Raw genomic sequence first — 14,898 nt, forward strand, 5'->3', positions numbered from 1 at the left:
TACATCACATTTTATCTTACAAGACATAAAAAGACAGAAAAGCATGCAGAGAGGAGCATACCTCAGTACTTACAAGAAAGAAGAGCCAGGGGCAGAGCAAGTCCTTTGGATCGAGGATCCCCAAGCTGAGAACCTCCTGGACCCAAGAGAAGATCAATGTCAAGTCATATATAAATCTCCAATGAATGCTGAGCTCAGGTATGTTAAAAGCAGACAAGAACTTTTAATCAGAGCTGATGGGAAAAGATATATCCTAGATCTGTGCCCTGAATTTAGACTTCTACCCTCCTAAATGTTGAGAAAATAAACAATTTTCATGAAGTCATCTACTTGTGCTATTTCTTAACAGCATTAGATAACTCAGATACTTAGTGAATTAAAAAAAGAAATTCTAGAGAAATTTTGTTTTTTTGACTTGAGAATGCATTAGAATTAGATGAGAATAAAATTGAGATAATATAGGAAAAAATGGGAGTAATGGGGATATGTTTGGCAGAATTTTCAGAAAAAAGTGAACTTTATTTGGGAAGTTCTATAAGAAGGAAAGGGCATATATTTGTAGTTCAGTTCAGAGCATATTGACATGTATTGAGAAGTGGGAGAAGGGTATAGTGAAACCTTAGTCTGTGCCTAGTCATGTCAGACAGTCATGAAGAATGACATAAGTAAATTAGAGTTTATAATTTATCCTGAAGGTAATAAGGAATTATTTAAGAGTTTCATAGAATGATATGGTATACATGATAAGATTGGAAAAAAAAATCATTTTGACAGCACGTTTATAGATTAGAGGTATATCTGGAGGTTGACAAAATTAAATGAAGAAAAGTCAGTTATCTGATTCTTGAAGTCATTACATAGAGAAAGAATGGTGGTCTAAATTTATATGACATCATTGGAGCTACTAAAAATTTCATCAACTGGAGATATTTGGTCAATAGATCTAAGTCACTGGTAACTGCTTAGCTTTGAGAGGGTGAAGGAAAATAAGTGGTCTATGATTACATTAAAGATTCAAACTTTAGATTCTTGTTGAATTATGCTATGATTTATTGTAATATGAACCATAATTCCAGAGGAAGCATATTGGGAAAGGGAGAAGGATAAGTTTTCTTCAAGCTTTTACATTCCTATGGATGATCTATATGGTATATGGGCAGTATGTGCTCATATTGAGCTTCAATAATGAAATTTGGTTTGGGACATTGGATGCTATCTGCCTAAGACAGTTTTTAAAGTCATAATTGTGAAAAAGGATACTCAGAATATACCAACTGAGATGAGGCTAGACAGACAAGGTGATATTCTTGGATGAAAATAAAAGAAGGAAAATTCCACAAATGGGATTTAAAAGAAATGAGGAGGGAAGAGGGGAAAAAAAAAAATCAGGAGTATTTTCAGATATGCCAAAAGAGAAGTTCTGGCAAGGAGATCAATAGTGAGAAGTGATACTGAGAAGTCAATTAAAATGCATGTTGCCTTTGATAACAGGAAAGGTGTCAGACTTTAGATATATCAGTTTCAGTGGGAGTTATACACATAGTCTCTTTAATATTGGTTGAAAAATTAGAGAGTAGAGCTATAACGAGGTCTTTTAAGTAGGGCTTAGATCTATTTAAGTATGTATTTATAGGGTTATGCGGAGTCAAAGGAAAGTTTTCTTTTTTTTTTAACTTGAGAAATATTTGAAAGTGATACAAATGAATAAAATAGAAAATGTTTAAAATAGAATGGAGAGATGGAATGATCAGTAGAGTGAAACTCATGAAAGGGCATAAGGGGATGGGACACAGATCAAGGGTTATAATTAGCTTTAGATGGAAGAGAGATGCTATTTTCATTGTAATAGAAAAAAAAAGTAATTCTTCAATGTGGAAACTATAGAGGGAGTTCTTACCTGGTGAACTCTTTTATGTGTGTATATGAAGGGGAACAAAAATCATCTGCTGAATATAAGAATAAAGAAAGATTTATGGAGTTGAAGGTGCATGAAGAGAGGCTTATGTTTGAAATAACTATTCTAGGAAAAAAGAGTTGATGCCCGGGAAACAGAGAAAGAGAACATTGTCATGATAGATTTATTTTGCCACCTATCTACAAAATTGTGTTTTTATTCTGGTAGGAATAAAAGCATGGATATGGACACGAAGGAGATGCACTCTATTACTCTTTTAGGAGTTTATTATATATATATATATATTTTTTTTTTTTTCAAACATTTGGGTGCAGAAGGATTACAGGAAAATAGAAATTAGTATATTGATCAGAGTGTATTTGATGTCAAGGTCAAAGAACTCTAATATGAGTATGAAAGGAAGTTAAGACATGAAGGAGTTGATGTGCAGAGAAAAGGGAGAAGGATATGCAAATGAAAATATCATTGAGATTAATATATAAAATAAACATAAAGAGAAATAACAGGTAAAGGAAGAATGATTGGGTATAAATAAAAAGGACTCAAGACTGTAGTTATCTTTCCTACAAAAGCTGCTGGCCCCTCATGATTCTTTATTGGTAGAATCTTATTCTGGTCAATATTTCATAAATGTAAGGTTTTACACTTCTCCCATATTTATTTTTACCCAGCAAAAATTTGAAGGTAGAAGTCTTGTTGTTAAAAATTTTTTGTGAATTGTCATTGTTTAGAAGCAAGGCCTAATCCTTTAGACTAGAAGCTTACCTAATTTATATCCAATTAAGAAACTCATTAGATTATCCAAAATATATTATTGCCTCCATAAATTTTTGACTTATGCCCACTGTAGTTTTATGCTGGTCCATACCTCATGCTCTTATCCATCAAATGAACAGTGCAGGGGTTCCAAGAATCAGCTAGTCTCAAACCTATTAATTGTACATCTTAATTAAAATTTTCTAATTTAAATAAGCATTGTGTAAACATGTGAAATGTTTTCACAGAGATTAGCTTAAATTTTGAAATAATATCTGATGCACATGAGTGTTTTTGCAAACACACACACTCCCACCAGCACACCCAAAACACAATTGCTATAGTTGTTGGGTGGCCTTGAGTCAATTCCAACTCATGGTGAAACCATTCTATGGAGTAGAACTGTCCCATTGGGTTTTCTTGCCTGTAATCTTTATGGAAGCAGATTGTCAAGTCTGTCTCCTATGGGGCTGCAGGGTAGGTTGGAACAACCAAGCAGCTGAGCACTTAATCATTTTCTCAGCAAGACTCCTTCGATAGCAGTTACATTCAATAAACTAAAATTTTAAATTCTTGACTCTAAAACTAAAGATTGGGAGCTCTGGTAGTGTAGTGACTAATGCACTTGACTGCTAATCAGAAAGCTGGTGGTTCAAACCCACCAGCCACTCCTTGGAAAGAAGATGGGACAATCTACTTCTGTAGAGATACTGCCTGGGAACCTAAAGGAGGGGTCACTATAAGTTGGATCTGATTTGATGGCACATAACAACAACAACAAAACTAAAGATTAATAAGTGACTATATATTATATATTTTAAATTAAGATAAATGCTTAAAGCATGTGTCTTTTTAAAATTTAATTCCTGCTTTAATTATGTTTTTGATTAACCACTCAATTAATAATCTTTCCTGAGTGATATAAAAGGCTATTTGTATTATTGTATGTTGATTTATAAAGATCCTCTCAGGCTGTCTCAGTCTCTGTTGAAATCTATCATTTTCTCCCACACAACCCTTATTACTTAGCACTCCATCTACCCCAACAAAGGAGCTCTGGTGTCATAGTGGATAAACATTTGGCCACTACCTAGAAGGTCAGTGGTTCAAATCCCACAAGCTGCTCTGCAGAAGGAAGATAGAGCAATCTATTTCTGTAAAAATTTACCACCTCAGAGACCCAGTGGAGGTCACTATATGTTGGAATAGACTCGATGGCAGTGAGTTTTAATTTTTTTTTTTTTTGGTTTTCGACTCCAATGTACACTGTTTATCCATTATTCTCTACAAATGTACCTTTGGCTCAGGTTTCATGAAACTACTTGATTTCTGATTATGTTACCCCTTCGTGTCTACATATAGGATCCCTGGTGAAGCAGTAGTTAAAGCACTTGGCTGCTAACCAAAAAAAGTCAGTAGCACTAATCCACCAGCCACTCCAGGAGAAAAAAGTGACAATCTACTTCAGTAAAAATTTAGGCCTTGGAAACCCTATGGGGCCATTCTACTCTGTTCTACAGTGTCACTATGTGTCCAAATCAACTTAACAGCCACAGAGTTTTGATGTTGACCTCTACTACACTTACTACCCTGGCTTAGTTACTCTTTTTCTCCAATGTTTCTCAGTAGTTTTCAATATTTAACTTTGAAATAGCACTTGATATATATATAACTATTTTTTATATATCATCAACACTACCAGAATTTTAGTTCTTAGAGACCCAGGAGTGTGTCATTTTCTATGATTATAACTAAACTCATTCTTTATCTCCTATCCTGATTTCTCATGTATAATTGTCAGTCGTCACTGTTTTGCATCATGAATGAATAATACGACTGAATGAGTAGTGAGTATGACTGAAATATATGATTGCTGTTCCTACTAGGCTATAAAACTCCTTTAAGTCTTCATGTACCTAGCACTTAGCCAAGTGCTTTGCACATAGGAGACACTCAATACTTCTTGCTGAGTAAATGAATTAATGGTGAAATGGACCACTCCACTCTTTCCCCATATTATTGGTTTTTGCCATGTTGGTGAGGCTCTAATGCTGTCCTTGCTTTCCCAGGATCCTACATGAAGATTCCAACATAGATGTTATTGATAGCTTCCTTTCAACCTATATTCAGATGACTCATACCCTTAAATTAGCTGCTCCAGCATCTCTAAGCTCTAGAGTCATATATCTAACTTCATCTCATGTATACAAAAAGAAATTAAAAATCTTTCCTACTATATATGGCTATCCCTTAGTATGTTTTTGTTAGTAAATGGTATCACTATTTATCAAGTGGCAAGATCTGGGCATGACAACTTCTTCCATCAAAGCTCACGTATCCTACATATATATATATATATATATATATATATATATATATATATGAGCTCTGGTAGTGTAGTGCCTAAGGCACTTGACTGCTAACCAGAAGGCTGGTGGTTCAAACCCGCCAGCCACTCCTCAGAAGGAAGGTTGGGCAATCTAGTTCCACAGTGATACCTCCTTGGAAACCCAAGGAGGGATCGCTATGAGTCAGATCTGACTTGACAGCACATAACAACAACAATATATATATATATATATATATAAATAGATAGATAGATAGATAGATTCTTTTGACTTTAAATTCCAGAATAACTCTCAATAGCATTCTATTTTCTCTTCTATAATAATACACCTTAATTGAATTGTTATTATTCTTCATTTGGAATATCATATGAAGTATCCACTTAACTGATATACCTCTACCACTCTGCTCCTCCCCACTCCTAGTTTAGCCAGCAATTTACACAGTAGGCAGATCTATCTTTAGAAACACATACCCCCTGTTGAACACAATTCTGTCAAATTCCCCTTAACTTCTCTCCTGAACTTTGCTCATAGACAAAAGTATTTAATGGTCTAAAAATATTAGTTTGGTAACTTTTCAAGAGAATATAGCATTTGAACTGAAAGGAAGCATGCTGATTTTGGAAATTTAAGGCCTGTGGAAGTAGTTTACCAGAGTGGTTTAGGGCACATTTTGAAAGGAGATCTCATCCACCACTTACTCCCTGTTCATCTTGAGGAAATCAATTTCTAGCCTATGAAAAGAGAGATTAGTTTTTTGGTATTATTTCATTTTATTTATTTTAGGATTTCATTAAAATAAAGTAAATAATGTGTGCAAATTGTAAATACTCCTTGTGATCACTTAATAAATAGATAGTAGTAGAAAGGTGTGTAACTTGGGAATGATTCTAGTACTTTGTGACTATTTTAAAAAACAATCAAAACTCAAAAAAATTGAAACATATGGTTTATTCTGAGCAGTTATTCTGTATGTATTTGTTGTTGTTGTTGTTATGTATAGAGGGCGACAATTCAGATTTCTAATAAAAAAAAGCAAGTAAACTGGTTAAAATACAATTTATAAAGAGAAGAGGAGGTTGAAGAATATAATATGAATAATTATTAATTTTAACATGATTGATTGGATCCTGTCCCTTTTATTGAGATCAACTGATACTAGGTTATAAGGTAGTCTCTGGCTCTCCACCCACCTCCCATGATACATTTTGAAATTCAACTTAAATAAACCTGACTTTGAACAGGAAAGAAAAGATTAGCAACTTTGAGTGTAATAAACAAACAAACAAAAACTCTGGCAGCATTAATTTTGGGTCAGGAATTATCAGAGTTAATTTTGTTTTGTCTGTAAGTAAAAAACCTTAAAATTAAAGTAAAATATATGATGTCTGTTATTAATTTTTCTCCTTGACACCATGTTAGACAAAAAAACCATACTTATCCTTATATCTCATTTTCAACGAGTTTTAGATTACTGAACGGTGAAATAAATGATTTCTAATTGAAATAAATATTAGAGAAAAGTGAAAATGCTTTAAAAGTTAAGGGGAAAAAAGTCTATCTTCATTCTCTTTTTCTCTGGAGTGTTTTACCTTTGCAGTCGCAAAGGAAGTCATATTGTCCTGAAATAGTGTATTACTGGACTGACAAAGACCTTGGTTAGAAGACAATTACATACTCTCTCAGGAGTCCATCACCAAGTGATAATGAGGTGTGAACACATTCCTCAGAAACCATAGACATGCCAAAAGGGCAATTTAACACCTCTTCAAAAGATAGATGAGATATGAATTATTCATAATGAGCTCAGACCATACTCCCCATGCAACAGATTAGTTCAGAACACTTACTGGTGTAACAGGAACTATCTTACATGGCAATTGTGTATCTTTCCCTTAGGCAAAGGTCACATTCTTTAACCTATTTAATACTTTTATAGAGTGAATATTGAAAGAATTCTCTCTTTGTCTCTCTCAGTTTCACTATTCCCTTTACCATGTTCTCTAGGGTTTTGTTTTAGTGTGCATCCCATGTGAACTTCATTTATATGTAGACAACTTTTGAACCAAGAGGTTAGTAAATATATTCCGGATTTCCTTTCATTTCTCACATCTTCCTGTTACATACTCTTGAGTATTTCTGTTATTGTTGTTAGATGTCATCTAGTTGGTTATGACTCATATTGACCTCATATGCAAGAAAATGGAACATTGCCCAGTCCTGTGTTATCCTCACAACATTTTCTTTGTTTGAACCCATCATTGCAGCAACTGTGATAATCTATTCATTGAAGGCCTTCATCTTTATCACTGATCCTATATTTTACATAGCATGTCCTTCTCCAGGGACAGGTCCCTCCTGATAACATATACAAAGTATATCAGATGAAGTCGTGCTGTTTTCTCTTAAAAGGATCATTCCGGCTATACTTCTTCAAATACAGATCTGTTTGTTCTTCACCAACATCATAATTTAAATGCATCAATTTTTCTTTGGTCATCCATATTCATCGCCCATCTTTCAAATCCATATGAGGCAATTGAAAATACTGTGGTCAGGCACATCTTAGTCCTGAATGTGGTATCTTGACTTTTGAATGCTTTAAAGAGGTCTTTTGCAGCAGTTTTGCTCCACACAATGTATCATTTGATTTCTTGACTGTTGCTTCTATGGATGTTGATTTAGGACCCAAGTAAAATGGAATATTTGACAACTTTAATATTTTCACTATTTATCTATTGGTACAGTTATGAGGATTTTTGTTTTCTTTATGTTGAAGTGTAATCTGTACTGAAAGCTATAGTTTTGATCTTCATCACTAAGTGCTTTAAATCAAACAAGCAAGATTGTGTCATCTGCATATAACAGGTTTTTAATGAGTCTTCTTCATATCCTCATGCCATGTTCTTCTTTATATAATCTAGCTTCTTGAGTTATTTGCTCAGCATACAGTTGAATAAGTATGGTAAAACAATATAACCCTGACACATATCTTCCCTGATTTTAAACCATGCAGTATCCCCTTGTTCTGTTCTAATGATTATCTCTTGGCCTAAGTGTGGGTTCTTAATGAGCACAATTAAGTGTTCTGTAATTTCTGTTCTTCAAAATATTATCCATAATTTGTCAAGATCAACACAAATAGCTTTACATAGTCAGTAAAACACAGGTAAATATCCTTCTGATATTCTTTGCTTCCAACCAAGATCTTTCTGACATCAACAGCAATATCTCTCCTTACATGTCTTCTGAATCCAGTATAAATTTCTGGCAGGTCCCTATTGATGTACTGCTACAACCGTTTTTGAATTATCTTCAGCAAAATTTCACTTGTGTATGATGGCACATAACAACAACAACAACAAATGATATTAATTATATTGTTCAATAATTTCTCCTTTCTGTTGAATTAGCTTTCTTAGGAATGTGCACAAATATGGATCTGTTCTAATTTGTTGGCCAAGTAACTGTCTTCCAAATTTCTTTGCATAAATCAATGAGAGCTTCCAATATTTCATCCTCATGTTGCATTCTAGGTGTAGAAACATTTAAATTAGAATGCTTTCAATTTCTGAAGCTCTGTTTCTCACCACTGACATCAGTTCAGCTTGGACTTCTTCCTTCAGTACAATTTATTCTTAATAATATGCTACTTCCCAAAATGGGTGCATGCCCACCAATTCTTTTTAGTAGAGTGACTTTGTGTATTCATTCCATCTTCTTTTGAAGCTTCCTGGGTCTTTCAATATTTTGCTCAGAAAATCATCAGTATTACACCTTTAGGCATGAATATTTTTTTCAGTTCCTTCAGGTTATGAAATACTGTACATCTTCTTTGCTTTTGGTTTTCTAAGTCCAGGTCTTTGAACATTTAATTACTTTCTTTTCTCAAGTCTCCCTTTGGAATCTTCTGTTCAGTTCTTTTGCCACATCATTTCTTCCATTTGCTTTAGCTACTATACACTCAAGAGTAAGTTTCAGAGTCTCTTCTGATGTTCACTTTGGTCTTTAATTTCTTTCCTTTCTTTTAAATGGCCTTTTGTTTCCTTCATGTATTATGCCCTTGCTATCATCCTACAACTCATCTCGTCTTTGGTAATGTATCAAATCCATTCTACAAAGTCTCTAAATTCAGGTAGTAGATACTCAAGGTTGTATTTCGGCTCTCATGGACTTGCTTTAATTTTCTTCAGCTCTTACCAGCACTTATATTTTAGTTTTTGATGGTTGGTCCTGCAGTCTTCCCCTAGCCTTTTTCTGACTGATGATTGTGAGCTTCCATATAATTTCTTTCCACAGATAAAGCCGATTTCATTCTTGTGTATTTCATCTGGTAAGTCCATGTGTATACTTGCAATTTAGGTTGTTGAAAAAATTTATTTCCAATTAGTATGTTGCTAGTCTTGAAAAATTCCATCATGTAATCTCCAGCTTTTCCTCTATCACTAAGGTCATATTTTCTAACTACTGATCCTTCTTTCTTCTTTCCAAATTTTCATTCCAATCATCAGTAATTATCAATATTTCTTCATTGAATGTTTGATTGATGCAGAATTTGGTAAATATCTTCAATTTATTCATCTGTGGTTTTGGTGTTTGGTATAAAAATTTGAACAATAGTCATACTAAGTGGTCTTCCTTGTGGGTACATGGATATTATGCTATCACTGTTTTACATCAAGGTAGATCATAAAATACTCTTTTGGACAATGAATGTTACACTGTTCCTCCTCATTTTGTATTTCTGTCATATTAAACCATATAATTGTCTGATTCAAAATGGCCAATACTATTCATTTCAGCTTAGGATACTCATGTTTATAAATTCCATTTCATTTTGGACAACTTCCAATTTTCCTAAGTTCATATTTGATATATTTTACATTTCAATTATTAATGGAGACTTGGAGCTCTTTCTTCTCATTTTGAGTTGTGCCACATACCAAAAGAAGGTCCCCACAGCTTTATTCCATCCCCATCACTAAGAGCCACCACTCTACTTTGTAGAGGCAGCTCTTCCCCCACGCATATTTTGAGTGGCTTCCAAACTAGGTGGCTCATCCTCCAACACTGTATCCAGCAATGTTCTGCTGCTATTCATACAGTTTTCACTGTACAATTTATTTAGAAGTAGATCATCAAGTCACTATTCATAATCTATTTTAGTGGAATTTCCACTGAAACTTGCCCACCACTGGTGATTCTGCTGGTATTTGTGATGTTGATGATATAGATTCCAGCATCACAGTAACATACAAAGCACCAGAGTACAGCAAACTGACAAACTAATAGTATTTTCTGCATACATATTGATGAATGGTGATTTCTATTCATATAAAAATAATGCTACTGAGTTAAAACACAACCAGTGGTGTCCAATAACATTACTTGTTGTTGATAGGTGCCATGGAGTTGGCTTTGACTGATTGAGACACTATGTACAACAGAATGAAACACTGCCTGGTCATGTGTCATTGTCACAATCCTTGGTATACTTGAGCCCCTCATTGCAGCCACTGTGTCAATCCATCTCATTGAGGTCTTCCCTTTTTTTGATGATATCTTTCTCCGGGTACCGTCCCTTCTTTCAACGTGATCAAATTAAGTGAGACTGAGATGAAGTCTGGGCCTTCTCACTTCCACAGAACATTCTGGCTGCAATTCTTCCAGGACAGATTTGTTGATTCTTTTAGCAGTCCATGGGACTTTCAGTATTCTTTCTCAATACTCAAAATCATCAAGTCTTTTTGGGTCTTCCCTGTTCATTGTCCAGCTTTCACATGCATATGAGACTATTGAAAATACCATTTCTTAGTCTTCAGGAGATATCTTTGCTCTTCAACACTTTAAAGGGTGCTTTTGCAGCTAATTTTCCCAGTGAAATACATCATTTGATTTCTTGACAACTGCTTCCATATGTATTTACTGTAGATCCAAGTCATATGAATTCATTGATAACTGCAATCTTTTCTCCATTTATTGTGATGCTGCTTATTGGTCCATTTGTGAGAATTTTTTTTTTTTTTTTAATTTTCAGGTGTAAGCATAGTGGCTAAGACACTTGACTGCTAACCAGAAGGCTGGCGGTTCAAACCCACCAGCCACTCCTCGGAAGGAAGGTTGGGCAATCCTACTCCTAATGACACTGCCTTGGAAACCCAAGGAGGGGTCGCTATGAGTCAGGGCTGACTCGACGGCACATAACAACAACAACACAATCCATACTGCAGACTGTTGTCATTGATCTTCATCAGTAAGTGCTTCAAGTCATCTTCACTTTCATCAAGCAAGGTTGTGTCACCTGCATATCACAGGTTGTTAATGAGTCTTCTTTAATCCTGATGGCATATTCTTCTTCATATAATCCAGCTTCTCTGATTACTTGCGCAGCATGCAGATGAAAAGATACAAACATGACTCACTGCCTTCTTGATTTTAAATCATGCAGTATTGCCTTGTTCTGTTCAAATGGCAACTTCCTGGTGTACATACAGGTTCCTCATGTGTATGATTAAATGTTCTGAAATTCCTATTCTTCTCAATGTTATCCACAATTTGTCATGATCCACATAGTTGAATGCTTTTGCATAGTCAATAAAACAAGTAAACATCTTTCTGTTAGTCTATTCTTTAAGCCAAGATCCATCTGACTTTAGCAATGATAATCCCAGTTCCACCTTCTCTTCTGAGTCCAGCTTTCATTTCTGGAAGTTCCCTGTCAATATTCAGCTGCAACCGTTTTTGAATTATCTTCAGCAAAATTTTGCTAGTGTGAGACATTAATGATAATGTTTGATAATTTCCACATTCTATTATAACAGCTTCCTTTGGGTTGGACACAGATATCAATTTCTTCCAGTCAGTTGGCCAGGTAGCTATCTTTCATATTACTTGGCATAGACAAGTATGTGTCTCCAGCATTGCATCTATTTGTTGAAACATCTCAATGGGTATTCCACCAATTCCTGGAGCCCATTTATAGCCAGTACATTCAGTGTGGCTTGGTCTTCTTTCTTGAATGCCCTTGATTTTGATCATATAATATCTACTGGAATAGTTGGACATTGACCATTTTCTTCTTTTTATTCAGTGATTGAGTATTCCTTCTGTCTTCTTTTGATGTTTCCTGCATCATTCGATATTTTGTCCACAGAATGCTTCAATATTGCAATTCAAGGCTTCAATTTTTTCTTCAGTTCTTTTGGCTTAAGAAATGCTGAGCACTTTCTTCCCTTTTGGTTTTCTAACAAAAAAAAATGTCTTTGCACATTTCATTATAATACTTTACTTTGTCTTCTTGAGTTGACCTTTGAAATCTGTTCATTTCTTTTATTTCAGTATTTCCTCTATTTGCTTAGCTACTCCATGTTCAAGAGCCAGTTTGGGAGTCTCTTCTGACATCAATTTTTGTCTTTTTCTGACTTTTTCATGACTGTTTACTTTCTTCGTGTTTTTAATGTCCTTGATGTCATCCCACCACATGTCTTTTCTTGGGTCATTGGTGTTTTAGCACTAAATCTACTCCTCAGGTGGTCTCTAAATTCAGGTAGAACATAATAAAGGTCATATTTTGGCTCTTATGGACTAGCTTTGGTCTTTTTTTTTTTCCTTTCCTATCTTTTCAATGACATTTTGTCTTCATCATGTATGATACTCTTGATGTCATCTCACAATTCATCTGTTTTTTGGTCATTGGTGTTCAATGGCTTAAATCTATTTTCAGATAGTGTCTAAATTCAGGTGGTATAGAGTCAAGGTTATATTTTAGCTCTCATGGACTTGTTTTTACTGTCTTCAGCTTCAACTTGAACTTGCATATGAGCAAGTGATGGTCTGTTCCATAGTCAGGTCCTGACCTTGTTTTGACTGAAGATATTTAGATTCTCTATCACATCTTTCCACAACTGTAGTCAATATGATTCCTGTGTATTCCATCTGCAAGGTACTCATGCATAGCTGCCATTTATGTTGTTGAAAAAAGAGTATTTGCAATGAATAAGTCATTGGTCTTGCAAAATTCTATTGTATGATTTTTGACATAATTTCTATCATGAAGGCCATATTTTCCAACTAATGATGATTCTTCTTTGTTTCCAACTTTTGCATTCCAATCTCTCGTAACCATTAAAGCATCTTGATTGCATGTTTGGTTAATTTCCAATTGCAGAAATTGTTAAAAATCTTTAATTTTCTCATCTTGACTTTGGTGGTTGGTGCATAAATTTGCATAATAGTAGTATTAACTGGACAACATTAAACGTCAGGACAGTTCTTGAAAAAAAAAAAATTGTGATGATGAATGCCATGCCATTCTTCTTTAATTTGTCATTCCCAGCATAGTAGATCATATGATTATCTGATTCAAAATGGCCAAAACCAGTCCATTTTAGCTTACTAATGCCTAGGATATTGATCTTTATGTGTTCCATTTCATTTTTGACAACTTCCAATTTTCCTAGATTCATACTTCCTACATTGCACATTCCGATTATTAATGGATGCTTGCAGCTGTTTCTTCCTATTTTGAGTTATGCCCCATCAGCAAAGGAAGGTCTTGAAAGCTTTACTTCATGCATGTCATTAAGGTCTACTCTACTTTAAGAAGGCAACTCTTCCTCCATCATATTTATCGTATTTTGAGTGCCTTCTGCCCTGAGTGGCTCATCTTCCAGCACTATATTGGGCAACATTTCAAGGTTATTAATAAAGTTTTCATTGCTGTTCATGAAGTTTGCACTGGCCAATTCTTTGAGAAGTGGATGGCCCCATTCTTCTTCCAAGTCTACCTTAGTCTGGAAACTCTGCTAAAATTTGTCCATCACTGGGGACCCTGTTGGTATTTGAAATACCAGAGACATAGTCTCCAGCCTCACAGCAACACACAAGCCACCACAGTATGATGAACTGACTGATGAGTGGTGGAGTAACATCACTAGATTGTCCCATAATTCATCCATAATGACACAGAGATGGGTAAGATATTTATGAGTCAGGTGATTATTGCAATATTTCTAAGCACAGGAAACATTTTCTTTGTTTTAAGCATGAAGATCATAATACACACCTATCTGCTCTAAACCATTACTTGTCAAAGCTTTTAAGGAGATCACATGGTCCCCTGCAAATATGAAGTCCTACAGGTGTTTTGGAAAGGAAGATCAGTTTTAATTGATTTTGTGATTTTTTTTCATTTCCTTCCTAAGTAACTTCTTGAAAGGTTATTATTTATGAATTAAATTCTATTTTCCTCTTCCACCAAATCACATATTTAACTTCATCCAACATATTTACATCTGTAAAATGATAAATATGCTAGTATATATATTGAAAAGTGTCAGTACAAATAGGAAGAACATTCATGACTCCTACTGATATGTGACTATTGCATAAAATATTGAATGCTCATCTAACAACACATTTTATCTTCAATGTTGTTGTTGTTGTTATGTGCTGTCAAGTCAGACCTGACTCATAGGGACCCTTCCTTGGGTTTCCAAGGCAGTATCACTGTGGAAGTAGATTGCCCCATCTTAGTACGTAAAATTAAAGCTGCATTTTTTTTTATTTTAAGATTCATTTTTTATTTTTAGTGCTATTACATTTTGAAAAATTCATTTAGAAAGTGTTCTAATTTAAAATCTCATTTAGTAAAGTTGATAGAAAATAAATACCCAATGAAGAAGTTAAGGAAAGAATAGCTTAGTGGCATAATAAAGCAACATTTGTGTCAAACAAAATGCAAGCACTTGCTGCATTATCTAGAATTGTTCTGAAGAAATACAGCCTTTCCATAAGCATATATTTCTCTTTTTTGTTTCTATTTTCCTGTCCAGTCAGGTTTCTGTGTGTCAAAACCAAGTAGAAGATAATCAGTTTTTT

The sequence above is a fragment of the Orycteropus afer genome, unplaced genomic scaffold (assembly GCF_000298275.1).
Source record: "Orycteropus afer afer isolate SDZICR_OR568_19922 unplaced genomic scaffold, OryAfe1.0 scaffold00200, whole genome shotgun sequence".
Taxonomy (NCBI): domain Eukaryota; kingdom Metazoa; phylum Chordata; class Mammalia; order Tubulidentata; family Orycteropodidae; genus Orycteropus; species Orycteropus afer.